Here is a 12,193-nt window from a genome sequence, read left to right as displayed (position 1 = left end):
ACGTTTTTTCCACGTGTCTTGACATCCAATGTATGCCTGCAAAGTTTGGTGAAGATCTGAGTATGTCGTTTTTGACCTTATCTGGAACCTCCTTTCTGAAAATTTGAAAATTCTTAAAAAATTCGTCCAAAATCTTGATGTCCCCAATCCTATGTTTTGTATGTTTTTTCCACGTGTCTTGACATCCAATGTATCCCTGCAAAGTTTGGTGAAGATCTGAGTATGTAGTTTTTGACCTTTTCTGGAACCTCCTATCTGAAAATTTGAAAATTGTTAAAAAATTCGTCCAAAATCTTGATGTCTCCAATCTCTTGTTTTGTACGTTTTTCCCACGTGTCTTGACATCCAATGTATCCCTGCAATGTTTGGTGAAGATCTGAGTATGTAGTTTTTGACCTTATCTGGAACCTCATTTCTGAAAATTTGAAAATTCCTCAAAAATTCGTCCAAAATCATGATGTCTCCAATCTCTTGTTTTGTACGTTTTTCCCACGTGTCTTGACATCCAATGCATCCCTGCAAATTTTGGTGAAGATCTGAGTATGTCGTTTTTGACCTTATCTGGAACATCCTTTCTCAAAATTTGAAAATTCTTAAAAAATTCGTCCGAAATCTTGACGTCTCCAATCTCTTGTTTTGTACGTTTTTTCCACGTGTCTTGACATCCAATGTATCCCTGCAAAGTTTGGTGAAGATCCGAGTATGTAGTTTTTGACCTTATCTGGAACCTCCCATCTGAAAATTTGAAAATTCCTAAAAAATCCGTCCAAAATCTTGATGACCCCAATCTCTTGTTTTGTACGTCTTTTCCCCGTGTCTTGACATCCAATGTATCCCTGCAAAGTTTGGTGATGATCTGAGTATGTAGTTTTTGACCTTATCTGGAACCTCCCATCTGAAAATTTGAAAATTCCTAAAAAATCCGTCCAAAATCTTGATGACCCCAATCTCATGTTTTGTTCGTCTTTTCCCCGTGTCTTGACATCCAATGTATCCCTGCAAAGTTTGGTGAAGATCTGAGTATGTAGTTTTTGACCTTATCTGGAACCTCCTATCTGAAAATTTGAAAATTCTTAAAAAATTCGTCCAAAACCTTGATGTCTCTAATCTCTTGTTTTGTACGTTTTTCCCACGTGTCTTGACATCCAATGTATCCCTGCAAAGTTTGGTGAAGATCTGAGTATGTAGTTTTTGAATTTATCTGGAACCTCATTTCTGAAAATTTGAAAATTCCTCAAAAATTCGTCCAAAATCTTGATGTCTCCAATCTCTTGTTTTGTACGTTTTTCCCACGTGTCTTGACATCCAATGTATCCCTGCAAAGTTTGGTGAAGATCTGAGTATGTCGTTTTTGACCTTATCTGGAACATCCTTTCTCAAAATTTGAAAATTCTTAAAAAATTCGTCCGAAATCTTGACGTCTCCAATCTCTTGTTTTGTACGTTTTTTCCACGTGTCTTGACATCCAATGTATCCCTGCAAAGTTTGGTGAAGATCCGAGTATGTAGTTTTTGACCTTATCTGGAACCTCCCATCTGAAAATTTGAAAATTCCTAAAAAATCAGTCCAAAATCTTGATGACCCCAATCTCTTGATTTGTACGTCTTTTCCCCGTGTCTTGACATCCAATGTATCCCTGCAAAGTTTGGTGAAGATCTGAGTATGTAGTTTTTGACCTTATCTGGAACCTCCTATCTGAAAATTTGAAAATTCTTAAAAAATTCGTCCAAAATCTTGATGTCTCCAATCTCTTGTTTTGTACGTTTTTCCCACGTGTCTTGACATCCAATGTATCCCTGCAAAGTTTGGTGAAGATCTGAGTATGTAGTTTTTGACCTTATCTGGAACCTCATTTCTGAAAATTTGAAAATTCCTCAAAAATTCGTCCAAAATCTTGATGTCTCCAATCTCTTGTTTTGTACGTTTTTTCCACGTGTCTTGACATTCAATGTATCCCTGCATAGTTTGGTGAAGATCTGAGTATGTAGTTTTTGACCTTATCTGTAACCTCCCATCTGAAAATTTGAAAATTCTTAAAAAATTCGTGGAAAATCTTGATGTCTCCAATCTCTTGTTTTGTACGTTTTTTCCGCGTGTCTTGACATCCAATGTATCTATGCAATGTTTGGTGAAGGTCTGAGTATGTAGTTTTTGACCTTATCTGGAACATCCTATCTGAAAATTTGAAAATTCTTAAAAAATTTGACCAAAATCTTGATGTCCCCAATCCTATGTTTTGTATGTTTTTTCCACGTGTCTTGACATCCAATGTATCTCTGCAAAGTTTGGTGAAGATCTGAGTATGTCGCTTTTGACCTTATATGGAACCCCCTATCTGAAAATTTGAAAATTCTTAAAAAATTTGACCAAAATCTTGATGTCTCCAATCTCTTGTTTTGTACGTTTTTTCCACGTGTCTTGACATCCAATGTATCCCTGCAATGTTTGGTGAAGATCTGAGTATGTAGTTTTTGACCTTATCTGGAACCTCCCATCTGAAAATTTGAAAATTCCTAAAAAATCCGTCCAAAATCTTGATGACCCCAATCTCTTGTTTTGTACGTTTTTTCCACGTGTCTTGACATCCAATGTATCACTGCAAAGTTTGGTGAAGATCTGAGTATGTAGTTTTTGACCTTATCTGGAACCTCTCATCTGAAAATTTGAAAATTCCTAAAAAATCCGTCCAAAATCTTGATGACACCAATCTCTTGTTTTGTACGTTTTTTCCACGTGTCTTGACATCCAATGTATCCCTGCAAAGTTTGGTGAAGATCTGAGTATGTAGTTTTTGACCTTATCTGGAACCTCCTATCTGAAAATTTGAAAATTGTTAAAAAATTCGTCCAAAATCTTGATGTCTCCAATCTCTTGTTTTGTACGTTTTTCCCACGTGTCTTGAGATCCAATGTATCCCTGCAAAGTTTGGTGAAGACCTGAGTAGGTAGTTTTTGACCTTATCTGGAACCTCTTTCTGAAAATTCGAAAATTCCTCAAAAATTCGTCCAAAATCTTGATGTCTCCAATCTCTTGTTTTGTACGTTTTTTCCACGTGTCTTGACATCCAATGTATCCCTGCAAAGTTTGGTGAAGATCTGAGTATGTAGTTTTTGACCTTATCTGGAACCTCCTATCTGAAAATTTGAAAATTCTTAAAATATTCGTCCAAAATCTTGATGTCTCCAATCTCTTCTTTTGTACGTTTTTTCCACGTGTCTTGACATCCAATGTATGCCTGCAAAGTTTGGTGAAGATCTGAGTATGTCGTTTTTGACCTTATCTGGAACCTCCTTTCTGAAAATTTGAAAATTCTTAAAAAATTCGTCCAAAATCTTGATGTCCCCAATCCTATGTTTTGTATGTTTTTTCCACGTGTCTTGACATCCAATGTATCCCTGCAAAGTTTGGTGAAGATCTGAGTATGTAGTTTTTGACCTTTTCTGAAACCTCCTATCTGAAAATTTGAAAATTGTTAAAAAATTCGTCCAAAATCTTGATGTCTCCAATCTCTTGTTTTGTACGTTTTTCCCACGTGTCTTGACATCCAATGTATCCCTGCAATGTTTGGTGAAGATCTGAGTATGTAGTTTTTGACCTTATCTGGAACCTCATTTCTGAAAATTTGAAAATTCCTCAAAAATTCGTCCAAAATCTTGATGTCTCCAATCTCTTGTTTTGTACGTTTTTTCCACGTGTATTGACATCCAATGTATCCCTGCAAAGTTTGGTGAAGATCTGAGTATGTAGTTTTTGACCTTATCTGGAACCTCCTATCTGAAAATTTGAAAATTCTTAAAAAATTCGTCCAAAATCTTGATGTCTCCAATCTCTTGTTTTGTACGATTTTTCCACGTGTCTTGACATCCAATGTATCCCTGCAAAGTTTGGTGAAGATCTGAGTATGTCGTTTTTGACCTTATCTGGAACCTCCTTTCTGAAAATTTGAAAATTCTTAAAAAATTCGTCCAAAATCTTGATGTCCCCAATCCTATGTTTTGTATGTTTTTTCCACGTGTCTTGACATTCAATGTATCCATGCAAAGTTTGGTGAAGATCTGAGTATGTCGTTTTTGACCTCATCTGGAACCTCTGATCTGAAAATTTGAAAATTCTTAAAAAATTCGTCGAAAATCTTGATGTCTCCAATCTCTTGTTTTGTACGTTTTTCCCACGTGTCTTGACATCCAATGTATCCCTGCAAAGTTTGGTGAAGATCTGAGTATGTCGTTTTTGACCTTATCTGGAACCTCCCATCTGAAAATTTGAAAATTCCTAAAAAATCCGTCCAAAACCTTTATGACCCCAATCTCTTGATTTGTACGTCTTTTCCCCGTGTCTTGACATCCAATGTATCCCTGCAAAGTTTGGTGAAGATCTGAGTATGTAGTTTTTGACCTTATCTGGAACCTCCTATCTGAAAATTTGAAAATTCCTCAAAAATTCGTCCAAAATCTTGATGTCTCCAATCTCTTGTTTTGTACGTTTTTTCCACGTGTCTTGACATCCAATGTATCCCTGCAAAGTTTGGTGAAGATCTGAGTATGTAGTTTTTGACCTTATCTGGAACCTCCTATCTGAAAATTTGAAAATTCTTAAAAAATTCGTCCAAAATCTTGATGTCTCCAATCTCTTGTTTTGTACGTTTTTTCCACGTGTCTTGACATTCAATGTATCCCTGCATAGTTTGGTGAAGATCTGAGTATGTAGTTTTTGACCTTATCTGGAACCTCCCATCTGAAAATTTGAAAATTCTAAAAAAATTCGTGGAAAATCTTGATGTCTCCAATCTCTTGTTTTGTACGTTTTTTCCACGTGTCTTGACATCCAATGTATCTATGCAATGTTTGGTGAAGGTCTGAGTATGTAGTTTTTGACCTTATATGGAACCTCCTATCTGAAAATTTGAAAATTCTTAAAAAATTTGACCAAAATCTTGATGTCCCCAATCCTATGTTTTGTATGTTTTTTCCACGTGTCTTGACATCCAATGTATCTCTGCAAAGTTTGGTGAAGATCTGAGTATGTCGCTTTTGACCTTATCTGGAACATCCTATCTGAAAATTTGAAAATTCTTAAAAAATTCGTCCAAAATCTTGATGTCTCCAATCTCTTGTTTTGTACGTTTTTCCACGTGTCTTGTTATCCAATGTATCCCTGCAATGTTTGGTGAAGATCTGAGTATGTAGTTTTTGACCTTATATGGAACCCCCTATCTGAAAATTTGAAAATTCTTAAAAAATTTGACCAAAATCTTGATGTCCCCAATCCTATGTTTTGTATGTTTTTTCCACGTGTCTTGACATCCAATGTATCCCTGCAAAGTTTGGTGAAGATCTGAGTATGTCGTTTTTGACCTTATCTGGAACATCCTTTCTGAAAATTTGAAAATTCATAAAAAATTCGTCCAAAATCTTGATGTCTCCAATCTCTTGTTTTGTACGTTTTTTCCACGTGTCTTGACATCCAATGTATCCCTGCAAAGTTTGGTGAAGATCTGAGTATGTAGTTTTTGACCTTATCTGGAACCTCTCATCTGAAAATTTGAAAATTCCTAAAAAATCCGTCCAAAATCTTGATGAAACCAATCTCTTGTTTTGTACGTTTTTTCCACGTGTCTTGACATCCAATGTATCCCTGCAAAGTTTTGTGAAGATCTGAGTATGTAGTTTTTGACCTTATCTGAAACCTACTTTCTGAAAATTTGAAAATTGTTAAAAAATTCGTCCAAAATCTTGATGTCTCCAATCTCTTGTTTTGTACGTTTTTCCCACGTGTCTTGAGATCCAATGTATCCCTGCAAAGTTTGGTGAAGACCTGAGTATGTAGTTTTTGACCTTATCTGGAACCTCCTTTCTGAAAATTTGAAAATTCTTAAAAAATTCTTCCAAAATCTTGATGTCCCCAATCCTATGTTTTGTATGTTTTTTCCACGTGTCTTGACATCCAATGTATCCCTGCAAAGTTTGGTGAAGATCTGAGTATGTAGTTTTTGACCTTATCTGGAACATCCTTTCTCAAAATTTGAAAATTCTTAAAAAATTCGTCCAAAATCTTGATGTCTCCAATCTCTTGTTTTGTACGTTTTTCCACGTGTCTTGTTATCCAATGTATCCCTTCAATGTTTGGTGAAGATCTGAGTATGTAGTTTTTGACCTTATATGGAACCCCCTATCTGAAAATTTGAAAATTGTTAAAAAATTCGTCCAAAATCTTGATGTCTCCAATCTCTTGTTTTGTACGTTTTTCCCACGTGTCTTGACATCCAATGTATCCCTGCAATGTTTGGTGAAGATCTGAGTATGTAGTTTTTGACCTTATCTGGAACCTCATTTCTGAAAATTTGAAAATTCCTCAAAAATTCGTCCAAAATCATGATGTCTCCAATCTCTTGTTTTGTACGTTTTTCCCACGTGTCTTGACATCCAATGCATCCCTGCAAATTTTGGTGAAGATCTGAGTATGTCGTTTTTGACCTTATCTGGAACATCCTTTCTCAAAATTTGAAAATTCTTAAAAAATTCGTCCGAAATCTTCACGTCTCCAATCTCTTGTTTTGTACGTTTTTTCCACGTGTCTTGACATCCAATGTATCCCTGCAAAGTTTGGTGAAGATCCGAGTATGTAGTTTTTGACCTTATCTGGAACCTCCCATCTGAAAATTTGAAAATTCCTAAAAAATCCGTCCAAAATCTTGATGACCCCAATCTCTTGTTTTGTACGTCTTTTCCCCGTGTCTTGACATCCAATGTATCCCTGCAAAGTTTGGTGATGATCTGAGTATGTAGTTTTTGACCTTATCTGGAACCTCCCATCTGAAAATTTGAAAATTCCTAAAAAATCCGTCCAAAATCTTGATGACCCCAATCTCATGTTTTGTACGTCTTTTCCCCGTGTCTTGACATCCAATGTATCCCTGCAAAGTTTGGTGAAGATCTGAGTATGTAGTTTTTGACCTTATCTGGAACCTCCTATCTGAAAATTTGAAAATTCTTAAAAATTCGTCCAAAACCTTGATGTCTCTAATCTCTTGTTTTGTACGTTTTTCCCACGTGTCTTGACATCCAATGTATCCCTGCAAAGTTTGGTGAAGATCTGAGTATGTAGTTTTTGACTTTATCTGGAACCTCATTTCTGAAAATTTGAAAATTCCTCAAAAATTCGTCCAAAATCTTGATGTCTCCAATCTCTTGTTTTGTACGTTTTTCCCACGTGTCTTGACATCCAATGTATCCCTGCAAAGTTTGGTGAAGATCTGAGTATGTCGTTTTTGACCTTATCTGGAACATCCTTTCTCAAAATTTGAAAATTCTTAAAAAATTCGTCCGAAATCTTGACGTCTCCAATCTCTTGTTTTGTACGTTTTTTCCACGTGTCTTGACATCCAATGTATCCCTGCAAAGTTTGGTGAAGATCCGAGTATGTAGTTTTTGACCTTATCTGGAACCTCCCATCTGAAAATTTGAAAATTCCTAAAAAATCAGTCCAAAATCTTGATGACCCCAATCTCTTGATTTGTACGTCTTTTCCCCGTGTCTTGACATCCAATGTATCCCTGCAAAGTTTGGTGAAGATCTGAGTATGTAGTTTTTGACCTTATCTGGAACCTCCTATCTGAAAATTTGAAAATTCTTAAAAAATTCGTCCAAAATCTTGATGTCTCCAATCTCTTGTTTTGTACGTTTTTCCCACGTGTCTTGACATCCAATGTATCCCTGCAAAGTTTGGTGAAGATCTGAGTATATAGTTTTTGACCTTATCTGGAACCTCATTTCTGAAAATTTGAAAATTCCTCAAAAATTCGTCCAAAATCTTGATGTCTCCAATCTCTTGTTTTGTACGTTTTTTCCACGTGTCTTGACATTCAATGTATCCCTGCATAGTTTGGTGAAGATCTGAGTATGTAGTTTTTGACCTTATCTGGAACCTCCCACCTGAAAATTTGAAAATTCTTAAAAAATTCGTGGAAAATCTTGATGTCTCCAATCTCTTGTTTTGTACGTTTTTTCCACGTGTCTTGACATCCAATGTATCTATGCAATGTTTGGTGAAGGTCTGAGTATGTAGTTTTTGACCTTATATGGAACCTCCTATCTGAAAATTTGAAAATTCTTAAAAAATTTGACCAAAATCTTGATGTCCCCAATCCTATGTTTTGTATGTTTTTTCCACGTGTCTTGACATCCAATGTATCTCTGCAAAGTTTGGTGAAGATCTGAGTATGTCGCTTTTGACCTTATCTGGAACATCCTATCTGAAAATTTGAAAATTCTTAAAAAATTCGTCCAAAATCTTGATGTCTCCAATCTCTTGTTTTGTACGTTTTTCCACGTGTCTTGTTATCCAATGTATCCCTTCAATGTTTGGTGAAGATCTGAGTATGTAGTTTTTGACCTTATATGGAACCCCCTATCTGAAAATTTGAAAATTCTTAAAAAATTTGACCAAAATCTTGATGTCCCCAATCCTATGTTTTGTATGTTTTTTCCACGTGTCTTGACATCCAATGTATCCCTGCAAAGTTTGGTGAAGATCTGAGTATGTCGTTTTTGACCTTATCTGGAACATCCTTTCTGAAAATTTGAAAATTCTTAAAAAATTCGTCCAAAATATTGATGTCTCCAATCTCTTGTTTTGTACGTTTTTTCCACGTGTCTTGACATCCAATGTATCCCTGCAATGTTTGGTGAAGATCTGAGTATGTAGTTTTTGACCTTATCTGGAACCTCCCATCTGAAAATTTGAAAATTCCTAAAAAATCCGTCCAAAATCTTGATGACCCCAATCTCTTGTTTTGTACGTTTTTTCCACGTGTCTTGACATCCAATGTATCACTGCAAAGTTTGGTGAAGATCTGAGTATGTAGTTTTTGACCTTATCTGGAACCTCTCATCTGAAAATTTGAAAATTCCTAAAAAATCCGTCCAAAATCTTGATGACACCAATCTCTTGTTTTGTACGTTTTTTCCACGTGTCTTGACATCCAATGTATCCCTGCAAAGTTTGGTGAAGATCTGAGTATGTAGTTTTTGACCTTATCTGGAACCTCCTATCTGAAAATTTGAAATTTGTTAAAAAATTCGTCCAAAATCTTGATGTCTCCAATCTCTTGTTTTGTACGTTTTTCCCACGTGTCTTGAGATCCAATGTATCCCTGCAAAGTTTGGTGAAGACCTGAGTAGGTAGTTTTTGACCTTATCTGGAACCTCATTTCTGAAAATTCGAAAATTCCTCAAAAATTCGTCCAAAATCTTGATGTCTCCAATCTCTTGTTTTGTACGTTTTTTCCACGTGTCTTGACATCCAATGTATCCCTGCAAAGTTTGGTGAAGATCTGAGTATGTAGTTTTTGACCTTATCTGGAACCTCCTATCTGAAAATTTGAAAATTCTTAAAATATTCGTCCAAAATCTTGATGTCTCCAATCTCTTCTTTTGTACGTTTTTTCCACGTGTCTTGACATCCAATGTATGCCTGCAAAGTTTGGTGAAGATCTGAGTATGTCGTTTTTGACCTTATCTGGAACCTCCTTTCTGAAAATTTGAAAATTCTTAAAAAATTCGTCCAAAATCTTGATGTCCCCAATCCTATGTTTTGTATGTTTTTTCCACGTGTCTTGACATCCAATGTATCCCTGCAAAGTTTGGTGAAGATCTGAGTATGTAGTTTTTGACCTTTTCTGGAACCTCCTATCTGAAAATTTGAAAATTGTTAAAAAATTCGTCCAAAATCTTGATGTCTCCAATCTCTTGTTTTGTACGTTTTTCCCACGTGTCTTGACATCCAATGTATCCCTGCAATGTTTGGTGAAGATCTGAGTATGTAGTTTTTGACCTTATCTGGAACCTCATTTCTGAAAATTTGAAAATTCCTCAAAAATTCGTCCAAAATCTTGATGTCTCCAATCTCTTGTTTTGTACGTTTTTTCCACGTGTCTTGACATCCAATGTATCCCTGCAAAGTTTGGTGAAGATCTGAGTATGTAGTTTTTGACCTTATCTGGAACCTCCTATCTGAAAATTTGAAAATTCTTAAAAAATTCGTCCAAAATCTTGATGTCTCCAATCTCTTGTTTTGTACGTTTTTTCCACGTGTCTTGACATTCAATGTATCCCTGCATAGTTTGGTGAAGATCTGAGTATGTAGTTTTTGACCTTATCTGGAACCTCCCATCTGAAAATTTGAAAATTCTAAAAAAATTCGTGGAAAATCTTGATGTCTCCAATCTCTTGTTTTGTACGTTTTTTCCACGTGTCTTGACATCCAATGTATCTATGCAATGTTTGGTGAAGGTCTGAGTATGTAGTTTTTGACCTTATATGGAACCTCCTATCTGAAAATTTGAAAATTCTTAAAAAATTTGACCAAAATCTTGATGTCCCCAATCCTATGTTTTGTATGTTTTTTCCACGTGTCTTGACATCCAATGTATCTCTGCAAAGTTTGGTGAAGATCTGAGTATGTCGCTTTTGACCTTATCTGGAACATCCTATCTGAAAATTTGAAAATTCTTAAAAAATTCGTCCAAAATCTTGATGTCTCCAATCTCTTGTTTTGTACGTTTTTCCACGTGTCTTGTTATCCAATGTATCCCTGCAATGTTTGGTGAAGATCTGAGTATGTAGTTTTTGACCTTATATGGAACCTCCTATCTGAAAATTTGAAAATTCTTAAAAAATTTGACCAAAATCTTGATGTCCCCAATCCTATGTTTTGTATGTTTTTTCCACGTGTCTTGACATCCAATGTATCCCTGCAAAGTTTGGTGAAGATCTGAGTATGTCGTTTTTGACCTTATCTGGAACATCCTTTCTGAAAATTTGAAAATTCATAAAAAATTCGTCCAAAATCTTGATGTCTCCAATCTCTTGTTTTGTACGTTTTTTCCACGTGTCTTGACATCCAATGTATCCCTGCAAAGTTTGGTGAAGATCTGAGTATGTAGTTTTTGACCTTATCTGGAACCTCTCATCTGAAAATTTGAAAATTCCTAAAAAATCCGTCCAAAATCTTGATGAAACCAATCTCTTGTTTTGTACGTTTTTTCCACGTGTCTTGACATCCAATGTATCCCTGCAAAGTTTTGTGAAGATCTGAGTATGTAGTTTTTGACCTTATCTGAAACCTACTTTCTGAAAATTTGAAAATTGTTAAAAAATTCGTCCAAAATCTTGATGTCTCCAATCTCTTGTTTTGTACGTTTTTCCCACGTGTCTTGAGATCCAATGTATCCCTGCAAAGTTTGGTGAAGACCTGAGTATGTAGTTTTTGACCTTATCTGGAACCTCATTTCTGAAAATTCGAAAATTCCTCAACAATTCGTCCAAAATCTTGATGACACCAATCTCTTGTTTTGTACGTTTTTTCCACGTGTCTTGACATCCAATGTATCCCTGCAAAGTTTGGTGAAGATCTGAGTATGTAGTTTTTGACCTTATCTGGAACCTCCTATCTGAAAATTTGAAAATTGTTAAAAAATTCGTCCAAAATCTTGATGTCTCCAATCTCTTGTTTTGTACGTTTTTCCCACGTGTCTTGAGATCCAATGTATCCCTGCAAAGTTTGGTGAAGACCTGAGTAGGTAGTTTTTGACCTTATCTGGAACCTCATTTCTGAAAATTCGAAAATTCCTCAAAAATTCGTCCAAAATCTTGATGTCTCCAATCTCTTGTTTTGTACGTTTTTTCCACGTGTCTTGACATCCAATGTATCCCTGCAAAGTTTGGTGAAGATCTGAGTATGTAGTTTTTGACCTATTCTGGAACCTCCTATCTGAAAATTTGAATCTTGTTAAAAAATTCGTCCAAAATCTTGATGTCTCCAATCTCTTGTTTTGTACGTTTTTCCCACGTGTCTTGACATCCAATGTATCCCTGCAATGTTTGGTGAAGATCTGAGTATGTAGTTTTTGACCTTATCTGGAACCTCATTTCTGAAAATTTGAAAATTCCTCAAAAATTCGTCCAAAATCTTGATGTCTCCAATCTCTTGTTTTGTACGTTTTTTCCACGTGTCTTGACATCCAATGTATCCCTGCAAAGTTTGGTGAAGATCTGAGTATGTAGTTTTTGACCTTATCTGGAACCTCCTATCTGAAAATTTGAAAATTCTTAAAAAATTCGTCCAAAATCTTGATGTCTCCAATCTCTTGTTTTGTACGTTTTTTCCACGTGTCTTGACATTCAATGTATCCCTG

Source organism: Lepisma saccharinum, unplaced genomic scaffold (genome assembly GCF_977018435.1).
Source record: "Lepisma saccharinum unplaced genomic scaffold, izLepSacc3.1 HAP1_SCAFFOLD_183, whole genome shotgun sequence".
NCBI classification, from domain to species: Eukaryota; Metazoa; Arthropoda; class Insecta; order Zygentoma; family Lepismatidae; genus Lepisma; species Lepisma saccharinum.
Note: the sequence above shows the minus strand (reverse complement) of the source record.